We start from the raw sequence: 15,999 nt of genomic DNA on the forward strand, positions 1-15,999 counted from the left end.
TATCAAGAAAACACAGGAAAATACATAAAAGAAAATCTAAATGCAATAATAATAAACAATAACAATAGAAATGATGTGCATACAAATATATTCAGATTAAAAACATGGCACCTCTTTGGGAAAGCTTTAATGTTGAGGAAACTTTTAAACTGAGGTGCTGTGGAAACTTTTAAATTTAGGATCCTACATATCGAAATTTCTGGATGTCATATCGTTATTGCATATATAAAGTTCAAATAATACATATAAGGTGGATTTGATGACAAAGTTAAATGAATGTATTCTTCATCTGACAACGTTATTATAGCAGGGGATTTTAACTGGGTTGTGAATGATATATTGACCGTAGTAAAGGATTTTCCGATAAACTGCTCAAAGAGACAAACTTATCACTATATATATATATATATATATATATATATATATATATAATCTTATCAGAAGGAAGTTCAGCTACATTTATGGAAGGAAAGGTAGTAGACATGCAGACCGGACTATATATATATGTATCACAAATCGGACTACAAAGTATTAAACGAGGTGGAAGGCTGAATGAAAAAACTTTCTAATCGTTATGCAACTAATACGATTATACAGACTAAAAGTGAAAGGAAATGGAGGAAGTGGCTTTGGAAACTAAACAATTAAATTTTATCAGATGTAGAATATAAAGGAATGATGTGGGGGGTATTAAATAATTGTCTAAATGAAGAACAATTTGATATTGTGAAACAATACGTGTTAAAACAAAAAGTAAGAACTGTAACAAAAACCAGCTGAAGAGTTAGAAGAGAAAAGCAAATTATTTTAAAAAAATGTGTTGACAAATATTATAAATAATAAGAAGACCTCTGAACAAGTCAGACCGAAATGTAAAGGTGACTTAACAACTTAACAAAACTAGACGGGAAAATTCTGGGATAATATAAGAACGGGAATATATATATATATATATATATATATATATATATATATATATATATATATATATATATATATATATATATATATATATTGACTTCCATTCACAATAAAACATAAGGGTTTGAGATATAGAAATAATAATTTGACTAAACTCACTGAATCTCCAAGAAAAAACTATTATTCATACAAAATATAATGTTTCAAATAAAAGGAAAATGGAAATATATGGACGACTGAAAATGAGAATGGGATATATAATCTAATTCGACAAGAATTTGCCAATATAATAAATTTTAAAGTTCAAGATAAAATAGTGATATGGACTAGAAGCTGGCATGGAAAATAATGTCCACATTTAAGTTGACAAGGCAACAAGGTATGTTGCTAAGTATTTACATAACGTATGGCGTACTGATGAAGTGGCCATGCCGACATATAATACGAATACTATCCAAATGTTGATTACGTAAACAAGGAGATTTCACACAAAAAAATCATGTAAACCTAAAAAAAATATATAATAACTTTTAAGACCGCATAAAAATGTCCAGATTCTGGCCTGATAAAGGTATAGCAATAAATGAAAGTGATTCATTATTAAATTTTGAACAGTGAACCAAAACGAGCCATTGAAAATTGACCTAAATGTGTGTCAGTTTTCAACAGATATGACTCATTTTTAACTGCTGTTTGTTCAGTTTTCAACTTTGCATATTAATTTAGTCATGTTTTCAAAGCGGATGTCCAAATTCAATCTTACACCGGTTACCGTTTTTACTATTATACATCTCCTTGTTTGTGGGAAGTGGAATATGAGTAATGGAAAGAAAAGAGGTGTCTTCAGTAATTTTTGAAAGGCATGCCATTTACTGCGCTCTAAATATAGTGACGAGATATCCATTCTGGTCGTTTTCCTCATGAAAATTTGCGTGACTCACCGAGACTTCGATGGGACACTACTAATAGTTTCATTGGACGGTTGGATGATTCATCACGTCCTAAACCGAAACTAATTTTTTGGCAGTCACCTGGAACGAAGCAAAATCAATCAAGTTACATAAAGTAATGATCATTATTCTGGATGAAGATTTGTGAGATATTTTAGTGCTTAGACATGTAATAATGAGATTTGCTGACTGATGTGTAGAAATACGTGAATCCTTAGGCCTGCGTTGTTCTCCGTCTTTTTTTCATGACGTGACTGGTGGCAATTCGTAACAGGCTGTTCCATTTTTTATGATACAAGAAGACACAATATATTCATTGACTCGATAAATGGAAGTGGACATGAACATCTACCAATAAAATATTCGGACACCTCAAGTTTGTATCCCACTACCGATTTTAAAAAACGAAAAACATCAAGGACTGACTCAAAGAATGTAATACAGGAAAATTTAATACTTATTACAGAAATGAATAAATCTGTGATACGAGTACATGTGATAATGATTTGTCTTTGAATTTCTTGAATACAGAAGAACAGGTAAGGACATTTGCGACCCCATGTGTTTCCTAAATGACCCCATTTTTTGAAATAGTAGGGGCCACTTGGCTCCTCTTTCTTCATTCTGGAATGAACAATGTCCATACATCCTCTAGTGGCTGGGCATCAGAATCCGATGCTGTCATTGATGACCATTCTGGTATCCAGAGCACAGCTGCCCATGAAACTGAGTCTGAATTCAAGTATTGGATTGCTGGAACTGGATTGAATGCTAGTCCTACATGTAAGACCTTGACGCTGATATTTATGTTGTGGGCGTCAAGGACTTACAGCCTAACTAACGGCACTGTGTAGCATGTTGTAGTATCGACTAACATCGTTACGAAAGTCAAATTTTGAGGAATATTTCACACAACTGAGAACTAAAATAACGACGCTTTCATCCCGCTAGGATAAAAACAGCACAGTAAGTATATTAATTACACATAAATTAGTGGAATAGTGTCGATATAGGCTGCAAAGCGTGTGAGATGTTCCTGAAACTTTAATTACTCATTCCGATCTCAATGACATCGGAACATGCTATACAAGGCTGTTATTTGGATAGTAAGACAGCACTAAAACAAAAACAACACGTGACATGTCTTACATTGTAGGACTGGATTGAATGCATCCGTATCATCCAATACAACTGAATAACTAAGACCATTAACATGGTGTTAACATGCATCCTATTTTTATATTGTTTTCATTTGCTTCATTTGAGACTAAGAGAATCTATGTTGGGGTTTGCACAGAAACAAGGAAATCCCAGTCATGGGGTTACAGTATTGGCCCCCACCGACCTTAGCAGAGCTTTCAAGGGAGACAAAAAAATGTAACCGAGCAACTGAGGTTTCCTTGTCTTCATGCAAACACCGACATAGATTATTTTTCTCACCAAATTTTTCCCATTTAAATTAAAATAACCATGCACTTCTACAGTTAGCAGATTCAAAACACAGTAATCATTGGGTACTATTATTGCCTCTTTGTATCAAGCTTTGTATACTTTTATGAAAATACAAATAATTATCTAAGTAGAGTCAAACTATATATGCTGCTCTTGGAAAAGAAACAAAACATAGAGAAAAATGTACAATAATAGAGTTATGTTAGTGAGGGCAATGGTTTGCTCAGCTGACTTTAATACAAAAGTTCTACACATGAAAAATAGAAACATAAAATCATTTTAATATTATTACTGTATTATTGGTATGACTAAATTATGCAATGGAAAAATGGAAGGCAGTTGAACTAAAATACGCAATGGAAATTATCGGATTACATATTAACACTCTTTCCTCACTATTTGAACCAGATATTTTTCAGGTGATAAATTTACATCAAAACATAAATAAATTAATACTTATTTTGAACAATAATGCAAATTTACCACATATTTCATTTTAATGGGACTGACGTGCTGTGCATTGGAAATCAGTATATGCAGTGGAAATATCAGAAGTTAGTAAATTTTGTTTAGTGGTCTTTATCTAAAAGAAATGGATACATATTTTACTGGTTATTTTTAGGTTAATCACTTAATTGGAAAATATGTTTTGAATGACAGTGACCGGCCTGATGTGCTTTGGAAATTGGCAAATTCATTGAAATATTGTACATTATGATCCTGCTCCGAAGTATATTAAGAAATACATTTTTAAGTTAAAAAGTGCGGTTTGAGTATATTTATGTTGTGGTTTCTTGTGGACAAAATTCTGCAAATGGAAAAGATCACTCATGAAATAACGTTTATTACCAAATTTTATTGCTAGTATTTAGCTTTAGAGTAATGGAAATAAAGTAAGGAAATGGAAATGATTTATTTTGATTTTAAGTGCGTTTTAATTAAGGCAGGACAGTCGAAGGATTTCATCATGAGATGGGTATTCTAAGCATTATGCATACTATAGAACATAATCATGAAAGAAGGTTTATAACTGGCTTAATCAAATAAAATGCTATTTTCCAACATTCATTTTACCGTATCATATTGTATTCTTTTTTCTTTTCTTTTTTGCTGTTGTTATTGATGATGATTCACCAAGGAATTGTGTTACACTAATTTTAATTTGCAAAATATCTTCTACGTGTTTTTCAATTTCAATTACAAGCATCTGCATGTGTCGGGTTAGCAGCTTTAATTAATGATTTTCATTAAGACTCTGCTTTCGTTAGATCTGGTTTGTCCTGGATCATTGAGTACATTGAGAGACAAACAATAAGGTAAGTATAAATATGAGATATTTCTCAGGAGCCATCCTACTTGTTCAACTAATCATGGGCGAAAAAAAGTGTTCTGACGTTTGATGTAAATTTTGGACAGATTGTGAGGTACGTGTTCTTTTCATTCACTGGTTCATGTTTATTTCTGATATAATTTATATTGCATAATTAATTTCATTTAATACAATTGCCAAGCGTAAATTAGAGACCTCAACATTTTCGGAAATTTCTACCGCGTACCCGTCAATGGTAACGGGTCCGAAAGGGCCAGTATGGAAAAGGCCCGGTCCAGAAAGGACCTGGACGGAAAAGACCCGGGTTACAAAGGACCGTTTAAAAGATTGATTAATAATAATAAGAAGAAGAAGAAGAAGAAAAAGACAGCTCTTCTACAATACCCATATTTATTCACCTCTAAGTCAATGATGTTTGTACGTATATTGCTGCAAAACTGAAGCACTGGTCAGTGAGGATTTAAACCTAGACAAAAATAAAGCATTAATAGCAAACAGCAGACCTTTACCGATTACGCAGATTGTAGTACCGATATTAGGAATGAATCAGCGATCGCATTGTACTTTTCACACTTTCTTTACCTGTTCTTCTGTCTCAGATCTATTTAATATGTTAGGAAACTTTGATAATCACAGTTAAGACGCAAATACAAGTCTCTACAATCACAACTCTTTCCCATGCCTCCAGTCTCAACAGCACTTGATGTGTCATATGATTTTAAGTTTTTGTAACGATTACCGAGACACTCCTAACTACCCCAGGCGATTATCTATAAACTTCCTATTGGACCAGAAAACATCTACTCTCATAAGGTATATGCGCATGAGCAGCAACGAATAATAAGATAATTACAATATGTAATACCTATATAAACTGCAAACCTTTACTAGTGATCACTGATTCAGGCGCTTCGGGATTTATTTTTATGCTAATGTTATTACAACAGAGGCGTAGCGGGGGGGGGGGGGTTGGCAGGGGGGTACATATGTCCCCGGGCGCCAAGGTACAGGGGCGCCAAAATGAGGCTTACAACGTTACATTATAATAAGTAAACAAGGGTAATATTCAAAAATGTGATTAAACGGGGAGGGGGCTGGGGCGCCAATTTTATAGTTCTTCCCCGGGCGCAAAATATCATAGCTACGCCTCTGTATTACAATCTATTTATTTTAATTTTAACATTGTTTTACTAAATTAGCTGCTATGTACAATTTATGCCAACGACACACAATTAAGTTTTTGGTACTTATTGTTTCATCTTGGTTCACCATTATCTGTTTTCCATATCCGTCTATCAATTTATTACGACTTATCAAAAAAAGATACGCAAATAGTATAATGGCGTATGTTCGCTGTATTCATTGTGATCGGGAAGTTAGGCCACGACAGCATACGATTGCTTGTGACGTATGTGGGTTTCGGCAACATCGCACGTGCATCACTGGTAAGTACACTTTTAAACATATTCATAAAGTTTCATATTAATAAGTCTATTCTTAAGCTGTAAAGGTAATATACAGTATTGCCACCAATATCAACCATATTTGATAACATACATGCGTTTTACCCTCAGAACTGGTTACAGTCAGACATAATATGTGAAACAATCGTAATGCTTCAAACACACGCTTATGCACTAACTTTATATATATATATATATATATATATATATATATATATATATATATATATATATATATATATATATATAATTTACATGTGTGAAAATCCGGTCCTGCTATATACTGCTAGGCCTGACAAAGCCACACAAAGCCATGCAAAGTAAAATTTAAAAAGCGTATTTATATTGTTAATTATATTGATGAATAAATTAACAAACCGAAAGACTAGTTTCAACATAATTATGCCAAAATAGTGGTCTAAGGTTGACATTTCCCGGGGTGGGAGTGGGAGACAAGAGCCCCAATCCTCCAAAATGCCCCATACGGCCTGCGTCTCTTACTGCTTCTGTCAACTAAAATCCAGCTCCTGGCCTTCGCGAGTGGCTTAGATTTGAAGCCCGGCAGACCATGTTTTCTACTAACAGGAGAAGGGGTGAAGGCGGCCCACTGGCGCCCTGAAACCAGTTGCTTCGGGTAGATGGGACTCGTAAACCTTGGATGGTAGCTCATCTAGGAGAAGGAAAACTCCGATTCCAAACCTCTGCTGCCTTGTGGCTATACCCACTCATGGGAAAGGCTAAGGGAGTAAACCCCGACAGAAAATCCGGAGATGGAGTCCCTAAGGCGGTATGACATTGACTTCAACGTCATTCCGGCAACTCCTGCGACGCCGTTGGTGCCAAGCTGTATCGGCATTCGTCGTTCCCTTGGGCACACCAGCTGCGTAGAAAGGGGGGATCTGCTGCATGGGCAACAGCTGATTCTCCATACCACCCTGCCCAGACTTCATAGCTCCACTGGAGAGGACACTCCAGAGTCGTCGTACAGCGTCGGCACAACACGAGAAGTAGCAGTTTACCGGTTCTAAGTCAAAGCTCGATTGGCGTAGAGCTTGGTGCCAGGGGTTACTTCTGACGGTGGGAGAGATCATCAGGTCTCACTGGACAGCTACCGCCCGCCTCAAGCTGGGCAGCCCCCAGTCAGTAAGGTGCTTCCCGCCATGGCCTGCCTGCTTCACTGGGTGCGTGGAGCTTAGAGAACCATCTCGACAAGTGGGCCAAAAAACTCTGCACCAGGAAAGACAAAAAGAAGAAATAAAAAGACTCCAACTCTTCGTTTTGCAACCTGGAACATCAGGACCATGTGTCCTGGATTGACCACTGACCTACAGCAGATCGACGATGCACGGAAGACTGCCGTCATTGACAGAGAACTCTCCCGACTGAACATCGACATTGCCTGCCTCCAGGAGACCCGACTGGCTGACAGCGGCACCATCAGGGAAGCCAATTACACATTCTTTTGGCAGGGGAAGCCCTTGGATGAACCTAGTCAGCATGGTGTAGGCTTTGCCGTCAAGAACACGCTAATCGCCTTCATTGAACCTCCATCATCAGGTACTGAGAGAATCCTTGCCCTCCGGCTGTCAACATCCTTAGGCCCGGTCAACATCTTCAGTGTGTACGCCCCAACCCTCTACTCCACCTACGAGGAGAAAGACAAGTTTTATGAGGCTCTGGATCAGGCAATATCCAGTATCCCCAACAATGAAAGCCTTTACTTACTAGGAGACTTCAATGCTAGAGTGGGAGCTGACCATGAGGCCTGGTCCACCTGTCTCGGCTTTTACGGAAGGGGCAAGATCAACGAGAATGGTCAGCGACTGCTGGAGATGTGCTGCTCCCACAGCCTATGTGTGACCAACACTTTCTTCAAATGCAAGGAGATCCACCAGGTGTCGTGGAGACACCCACGTTCACGCCACTGGCACCAGCTAGACCTCGTCATCACCAGGCGTGCAGAACTGGCCAGTGTCCTCCTTACCCGCAGCTACCACAGTGCCGATTGTGACACGGACCATTCCCTCGTGGCCAGCAAGGTGCAAATATTACCCAAGAAGCTGCACCACGCCAAGAAGAAGGGTCACCCACGTATCAACACCTGCTGTGCAAGCAACCCAGAGAAAACACAGCAGTTCATCAGCAAACTGAAGGAAGCCCTCACCAAAGTGACACCTGATGACACCATTGATTCCAAGTGGTCCCATATCCGTGACTCTGTGTACAATTCAGCCATCACAGCTTACGGGAAGAGGGAGCGAAAGAATGTCGACTGGTATGAGGCAAACTGGGAGGAGATGGAGCCCGTGACTGAGGCAAAGAGGAAAGCCCTCCTGGCATACAAGGCTGCACCTAGCCCCAGAACACTACAAGCCCTAAGGATTGCAAGGAATAACGCCCAGAAGACCGCCCGCCGCTGTGCCAACACCTACTGGCTGAACCTTTGCAACAGTATACAGACAGCTGCTGACACCGGGGATACAAGAGGAATGTATGAGGGTATCAAAAAGGCGACAGGCCCCCCCCCCCCCCCAGCTACAAGACCGCCCCCCTCAAGTCCAAGACGGGCGATGTCATCACAGACCAGGGGAAACAACTACAGCGATGGGTTGAGCACTATCTCGAGCTATATGCAACCCAAAACAATGTCATTGGAACTGCCCTGGACGCCATTCCAGACCTGCCTGTCATGGAGGAGCTAGACACACAGCCCACCCTGGAAGAGCTCGGAAAAGCCATCGATTGCCTTGCCTGTGGGAAGGCTCCTGGAAGCGACGGCATTCCGCCTGAAGTCCTCAAGAGCGGAAAACCAACACTGCTCCATCCCCTACACACACTCCTCTGCCTTTGCTGGGAACAGGGATACATCCCACAGGACATGCGTGACGCCAACTTCGTCACTTTGTACAAAAACAAAGGAGACCGTAGCGACTGCAACAACTATCGGGGCATCTCCCTCCTCAGCATCGTCGGAAAGGCCTTCGCCCGTGTTGCCTTGGCGCGCTTGCAGATCCTAGCCTCCCGCGTCTACCCAGAATCCCAGTGTGGATTTCGAGCCGGCAGGTCAACTGTAGACATGATCTTCTCACTACGTCAGCTGCAGGAGAAGTGTCGCGAGCAGCGGATGCCCCTCTACATTGCCTTCATAGACCTGACGAAGGCGTTTGACATGGTTAGTCGGAGTGGACTCTTCAGACTCCTGCAGAAGATCGGCTGCCCCCCACGTCTGCTTGCTGTCATTATGTCATTCCACGAGAACATGCACAGCACAGTGTGCTTCAATGGCGCAACATCTGAAGCATTCCCAGTCATTAGCGGAGTCAAACAAGGCTGTGTCCTTGCACCGACGCTCTTTGCCATCTTCTTCTCCATGCTTCTCCAGTACGCATTCAAGGACTGCAGCGAGGGAGTGTACATCCATACCAGGGCTGACGGCAAGCTGTTCAACATCGCCCGTCTCCGTGCTAAGACTAAAGTCACAGAGGTACTCATACGTGAATTGCTCTTTGCCGACGATGCAGCCTTGACATCACACACGGAAGATGGACTTCAGCAGCTGGTATGCTGCCTCTCCCATGCATATAAGGCATTTGGACTGACCATCAGTTTGAAGAAAACGAATGTCATGGCACAGGACACAGACTCCCCTCCCTCTGTCTCCATCGATGGGTACAATTTGGAAGTTGTCGAGAACTTCACATACCTCGGGTCTAACATCTCCAGCTCACTCTCCATTGATTCTGAGGTGGGCGGCAGGATTGCCAAGGCAGCAGCAGTGATGGCCAGACTTAACCAGAGGGTCTGGAACAACCCCAACCTCACAGAGAAGACCAAACTGCGTGTCTACCAAGCGTGCGTGCTCAACTCACTTCTCTACAGCAGCGAAACATGGACCACCTATGCAGGACACGAGAGGAAACTCAACAGCTTCCACCTGAGATGTCTGCGGCGCATTCTGCACATCCAGTGGCAGGACAAAGTACCTAACACAGAGGTTCTAGAACGCGCCAACATGAACAGCATGTTCTCCATACTCAGCGAGAGGCGCCTTCGCTGGCTCGGCCATGTCAAGAGAATGGACCCAGGTCGCATTCCCAAGGACCTGTTATATGGGGAGTTAGCAGAAGGTGCACGACCAACTGGACGACCACATCTGCACTACAAACATGTTTGCAAGAAGGATATGAAGACAGCAAACATCAATGTCAACGACTGGGAGAGCTGTGCAAACAACCGTTGCAGCTGGCGTCTAGCTGTCAGGCAGGGAGTTCAAAACGCAGAAGAAAAGAGAAGAATAAAGCAAGCTGAAAAGAGAGTTAAAAAGAAGGATAAGCAAAAGCGTACTTTGGAGCTATGCCATCGTCTCTCGTAGACGGACGGATGCCAAGAGATGCCAAAATAATTACCGAAAACTGGGCGAAAGAGTTCAAATTCCTAATTCTCAACATATTTATTCTGAGAACAACGATCAAAAACCTGTCGGTATCGCAGCAGGGTAGAGAAAACCTATTATAAGAAGTACCGAGCATATGTTAGCGATGTTTTTGTTGGTGTGACGTGACTCCCACATTGACATGTGTTCTCTGCGTAGTGAATTTGGTTTTGTTCAAATTGCTGCAATATTTTCAGAGTTTCGGTAGTTGTTTTTACAATAAATATTTTGAGAAGTTTCTGTTGTTTCATTTTTCTATAAAAATTACGTGACTTTCATTTGCATGTTAGATTTGTTTTCCTACAGCAACACTAGAAAGTGTGTATTATTGACTGTATGGCCTCTGATGTCATTGGCATGTTGGTTACGAGAGTTGTGTAGTCACGTGACTAGGAATGACGAGAGCCAGATCCAGGTAAAATTTCAGCCACGGTGTACTTTCGTCTCGTCTGTCAGCGGATTAAAGACATAACGAATGCTATGATCGCAATTTCTGAGAAAATAAATTATATTCCTATCGTTTTCATGCAGGTATATCTCGATAAGCGGCTGCCCCATGCCGACACCAAATGGCGTCGGCGAGTTCCAGCTTTTTGATAGGGAATGGACTCTGACCCTACACCCCAAAATATAGCCCGAGTTTCCTCTGACCCTTGTCATCCCGTTTTTTATATTTGGACATTTATGTTATGGTACACTCCAACATAAATGTCCAAGTATCAAAAATGGGGTGGCAAGGGTCAGATGAAACTCGGACTAGCACGAAGTTTGGACGGTCTAACATTAAATATCGGCGTTGATTCTTAAATAGGTCGCGTGAGCAAGGAGAAGTGTCCTCCTTGTATTATTATATAGTATATGCATGACAAGTAAACTGTAAGCAGCCATACGAGCCCCTGTGATTATGAAAAAATGCACATCGAACTGAAATGTTATTCTGTGTCTCGATCTGAACTTGCCATACGTTTTGTTAAAAATTGGTACCCGGTTGCTGTTTTTATTACCCGGGTTATTATTAACGGGCGGCTACACGTGCACCCGGGTACCCCGTTGGCATCTTTAGCATCAGTTTTGATTAAAAAATTTGAGGTAAATGCTTTAACATTCAAAAGTAAATTTTCGTATTGACATTGTCAAAAAACCCAGGTCTGTCTTTTTAAAAAAGATTATTCTTGAAATCTGTTCATCCACTTTGCTTGTAGACATTACATATTGGCATTAGGACTGGACCCAGGAAAGGAATTGTGCAATTTTACTCCATGTAACTTTTCCAGTCCACTTACGTAATTATCACCAAATATACCATACATCTTGTCTGCAAATGATAATATCTCATTTTCCATACTGGCATTGAGTGTATTACATTAACTTACAATGCCAATCTTGACAAACATAAAGTACAACAAACATCACCTGACTTAAATAGACACCTGTCTTAAAAAGACACTTCTTTTAAGTAGATGCCAATCTTAAATAGACACCTCTCTTAAATAGACATTGACATACAGGGAAGAAGTGAGTTTAAAGAGCATGACAATAAGTAGATAAAATGTAAAAATATTTCACTTTTCAAATTGTTTATTTAAAAAAAATTATGAAGAAATCAGATCTTTTTTCTGTATTTATTGTAATTCACTCACTTGAAATCAAATAGATCATTTCATTTTGCATACTTTGTTTCCATTGCTCTAAAGCTTTATTCTTTAAAAAATTATGTTTTGAACATTATTTCATGAGTGATCATTTAAATCTGCAGAATAAGCCACAACATAAATATGTTCAATAAGGAGTGCGATCACAAGATAAAATAGCATCAGGTCAGCATCATTAAATCTAGCTAAATGTACGTAATTCGTTTCGTATGAAGTATTTGAAACTAATCACATACTTTTAGCTACATTAATTACGTTGACCTGAAAATTGACTAAGTTACAGATAAGATAGAATCCGCCATGCTGTATATAGTTTCTAGCATAATACCAAATAACTTCATGTCTCTGAAAATGTTTTTTATGGTGTGTTATCATAGTTGGAGAGACCTTAAATTGCTTTATGACTGAATATTTTATTTTTTTATTTATCTGTTGTTGTTGTTTGATTGTATGCCAACTCTGTTGGGCACAGCAGAAAACAACAAGGGTTTCTTCTTTTAAAAGTAGTTCATAGTGCTTGGACACTACGACTGAGGCAACCAGAATGAGACAACCAGAATGAGATAAGAAAAGTAAGGTTAGCAAAACAGCTAGATTTCTGTCGCATGGGTCCTGATGGTAAAGACTTGTATAGACCCATGACCATTGTCCTGATGGTAAAGACTTGTATAGACCTATGATCCATGACCATTGTCCTGATGGCAGAGACATGTATAGACCCATGACCATTGTCATAATGGTAAAGACTTGTATAGGCCTATGACCATTGTCATGATGGTAAAGACTTGTATATACCTATGCCCATTGTCCTGGTGGTAAAGACTTGTATAGACCCATGACCATTGTCCTGATGGTAAAGACTTGTATATATCCATGCCCATTGTCCTGGTGGTAAAGACTTGCATAGGCCCATGACCATTGTCATGATGTTAAAGACTTGTATATACCCATGCCCATTGTCCTGGTGGTAAAGACTTGCATAGGCCCATGACCATTGTCATGATGGTAAAGACTTGTATATACCCATGCCCATTGTCCTGGTGGTAAAGACTTGTATAGACCCATGACCATTGTCATGATGGTAAAGACTTGTATAGACCCATGACCATTGTCATGATGGTAAAGACTTGTATATACCCATGACCATTGTCCTGATGGTGAAAACTTGTATAGGCCTATGACCATTGTCCATATGGTAAAGACTTATATAGGCCCATGACCATTGTCCTGATGGTAAAGACTTGTATAGGCCTATGACCATTGTCCTGATGGTAAAGACTTGTATAGACCTATGATCCATGACAATTGTCCTGATGGCAAAGACATGTATAGACCCATGACCATTGTCATGATGGTAAAGACTTGTATAGGCCTATGACCATTGTCATGATGGTAAAGACTTGTATATACCCATGCCCATTGTCCTGGTGGTAAAGACTTGCATAGGCCCATGACCATTGTCATGATGGTAAAGACTTGTATAGGTCTATGACCATTGTCCTGATGGTAAAGACTTGTATATACCCATGACCATTGTCCTGATGGTAAAGACTTGTATAGACCTATGACCATTGTCCATATGGTAAAGACTTGTATTGGCCCATGACCATTGTCCTGATGGTAAAGACTTGTATAGACCTATGACTATTGTCCTGATGGTAAAGACTTGTATAGACCCATGACTATTGTCATGATGGTAAAGAGTTGTATAAACCCATGACCATTGTCCTGATGGTAAAGACTTGTATAGACCTATAATCCATGACCATTGTCCATATGGTAAAGACTTGTATTGGCCCATGACCATTGTCCTGATGGCAAAGACTTGTATAGACCCATGACTATTGTCCTGATGGTAAAGACTTGTATAAACCCATGACCATTGTCCTGATGGTAAAGACTTGTATAGACCTATGATCCATGACCATTGTCCATATGGTAAAGACTTGTATAGACCCATGACCATTGTCATGATGGTAAAGACTTGTATAGACCCATGACCATTGTCATGAGGGTAAAGACTTGTATATACCCATGACCATTGTCCTGATGGTAAAGACTTGTATAGGCCTATGACCATTGTCCATATGGTAAAGACTTATATAGGCCCATGACCATTGTCCTGATGGTAAAGACTTGTATAGGCCCATGACCATTGTCCTGATGGTAAAGACTTGTATAGGCCCATGACCATTGTCCTGATGGTAAAGACTTGTATAGACCTATGATCCATGACCATTGTCCTGATGGCAAAGACATGTATAGACCCATGACCATTGTCATGATGGTAAAGACTTGTATAGGTCTATGACCATTGTCCTGATGGTAAAGACTTGTATAGGCCTATGACCATTGTCCTGATGGTAAAGACTTGTATATACCCATGACCATTGTCCTGGTGGTAAAGACTTGTATAGACCCATGACCATTGTCATGATGGTAAAGACTTGTATATACCCATGACCATTGTCCTGATGGTAAAGACTTCTATAGGCCTATGACCATTGTCCATATGGTAAAGACTTATATAGGCCCATGACCATTGTCATGATGGTAAAGACTTGTATAGGCCCATGACCATTGTCCTGATGGTAAAGACTTATATAGGCCTATGACCATTGTCCATATGGTAAAGACTTGTATTGGCCCATGACCATTGTCCTGATGGTAAAGACTTGTATAGACCCATGACTATTGTCATGATGGTAAAGACTTGTATAGACCTATGACTATTGTCCTGATGGTAAAGACTTGTATAGACCCATGACTATTGTCATGATGGTAAAGAGTTGTTTAAACCCATGACCATTGTCCTGATGGTAAAGACTTGTATAGACCTATAATCCATGACCATTGTCCATATGGTAAAGACTTGTATTGGCCCATGACCATTGTCCTGATGGCAAAGACTTGTATAGACCCATGACTATTGTCATGATGGTAAAGACTTGTATAAACCCATGACTATTGTCCTGATGGTAAAGACTTGTATAAACCCATGACCATTGTCCTGATGGTAAAGACTTGTATAGACCTATGATCCATGACCATTGTCCATATGGTAAAGACTTGTATAGGCCCATGACCATTGTCCTGATGGTAAAGACTTATATAGGCCCATGACCATTGTCCTGATGGTAAAGACTTGTATAGGCCTATGACCATTGTCCATATGGTAAAGACTTATATAGGCCCATGACCATTGTCCTGATGGTAAAGACTTGTATAGGCCCATGACCATTGTCCTGATGGTAAAGACTTGTATAGGCCCATGACCATTGTCCTGATGGTAAAGACTTGTATAGACCTATGATCCATGACCATTGTCCTGATGGCAAAGACATGTATAGACCCATGACCATTGTCATGATGGTAAAGACTTGTATAGGTCTATGACCATTGTCCTGATGGTAAAGACTTGTATAGGCCTATGACCATTGTCCTGATGGTAAAGACTTGTATATACCCATGACCATTGTCCTGGTGGTAAAGACTTGTATAGACCCATGACCATTGTCATGATGGTAAAGACTTGTATATACCCATGACCATTGTCCTGATGGTAAAGACTTCTATAGGCCTATGACCATTGTCCATATGGTAAAGACTTATATAGGCCCATGACCATTGTCATGATGGTAAAGACTTGTATAGGCCCATGACCATTGTCCTGATGGTAAAGACTTATATAGGCCTATGACCATTGTCCATATGGTAAAGACTTGTATTGGCCCATGACCATTGTCCTGATGGTAAAGACTTGTATAGACCCATGACTATTGTCATGATGGTAAAGACT

At 39.9% G+C, this 15,999-nt stretch overlaps 1 protein-coding gene across 2 annotated transcripts in view; it reads left to right on the plus strand.

Annotated features, from left to right (window-relative positions):
• Positions 1–1,660: 1,660 nt before the first annotated feature.
• The window catches only part of LOC149781265 (uncharacterized), a 33,763-nt gene continuing 19,424 nt past the window's right edge, over positions 1,661–15,999 (plus strand). The window contains exon 1 of one of the 2 annotated variants that reach the window (XM_089934727.1): positions 1,661–2,410. The gene's annotated coding sequence lies outside the window, so the exon portion shown is untranslated. Of the gene's footprint in view, positions 2,411–10,945; positions 10,964–15,999 lie in introns of those variants that run through there. The other variant, XM_089934728.1, reaches the window with a different exon arrangement.

The sequence above is a fragment of the Sinohyriopsis cumingii genome, chromosome 15, assembly GCF_028554795.1.
Source record: "Sinohyriopsis cumingii isolate HCF-2022 chromosome 15, ASM2855479v2, whole genome shotgun sequence".
Taxonomy (NCBI): Eukaryota; Metazoa; Mollusca; class Bivalvia; order Unionida; family Unionidae; genus Sinohyriopsis; species Sinohyriopsis cumingii.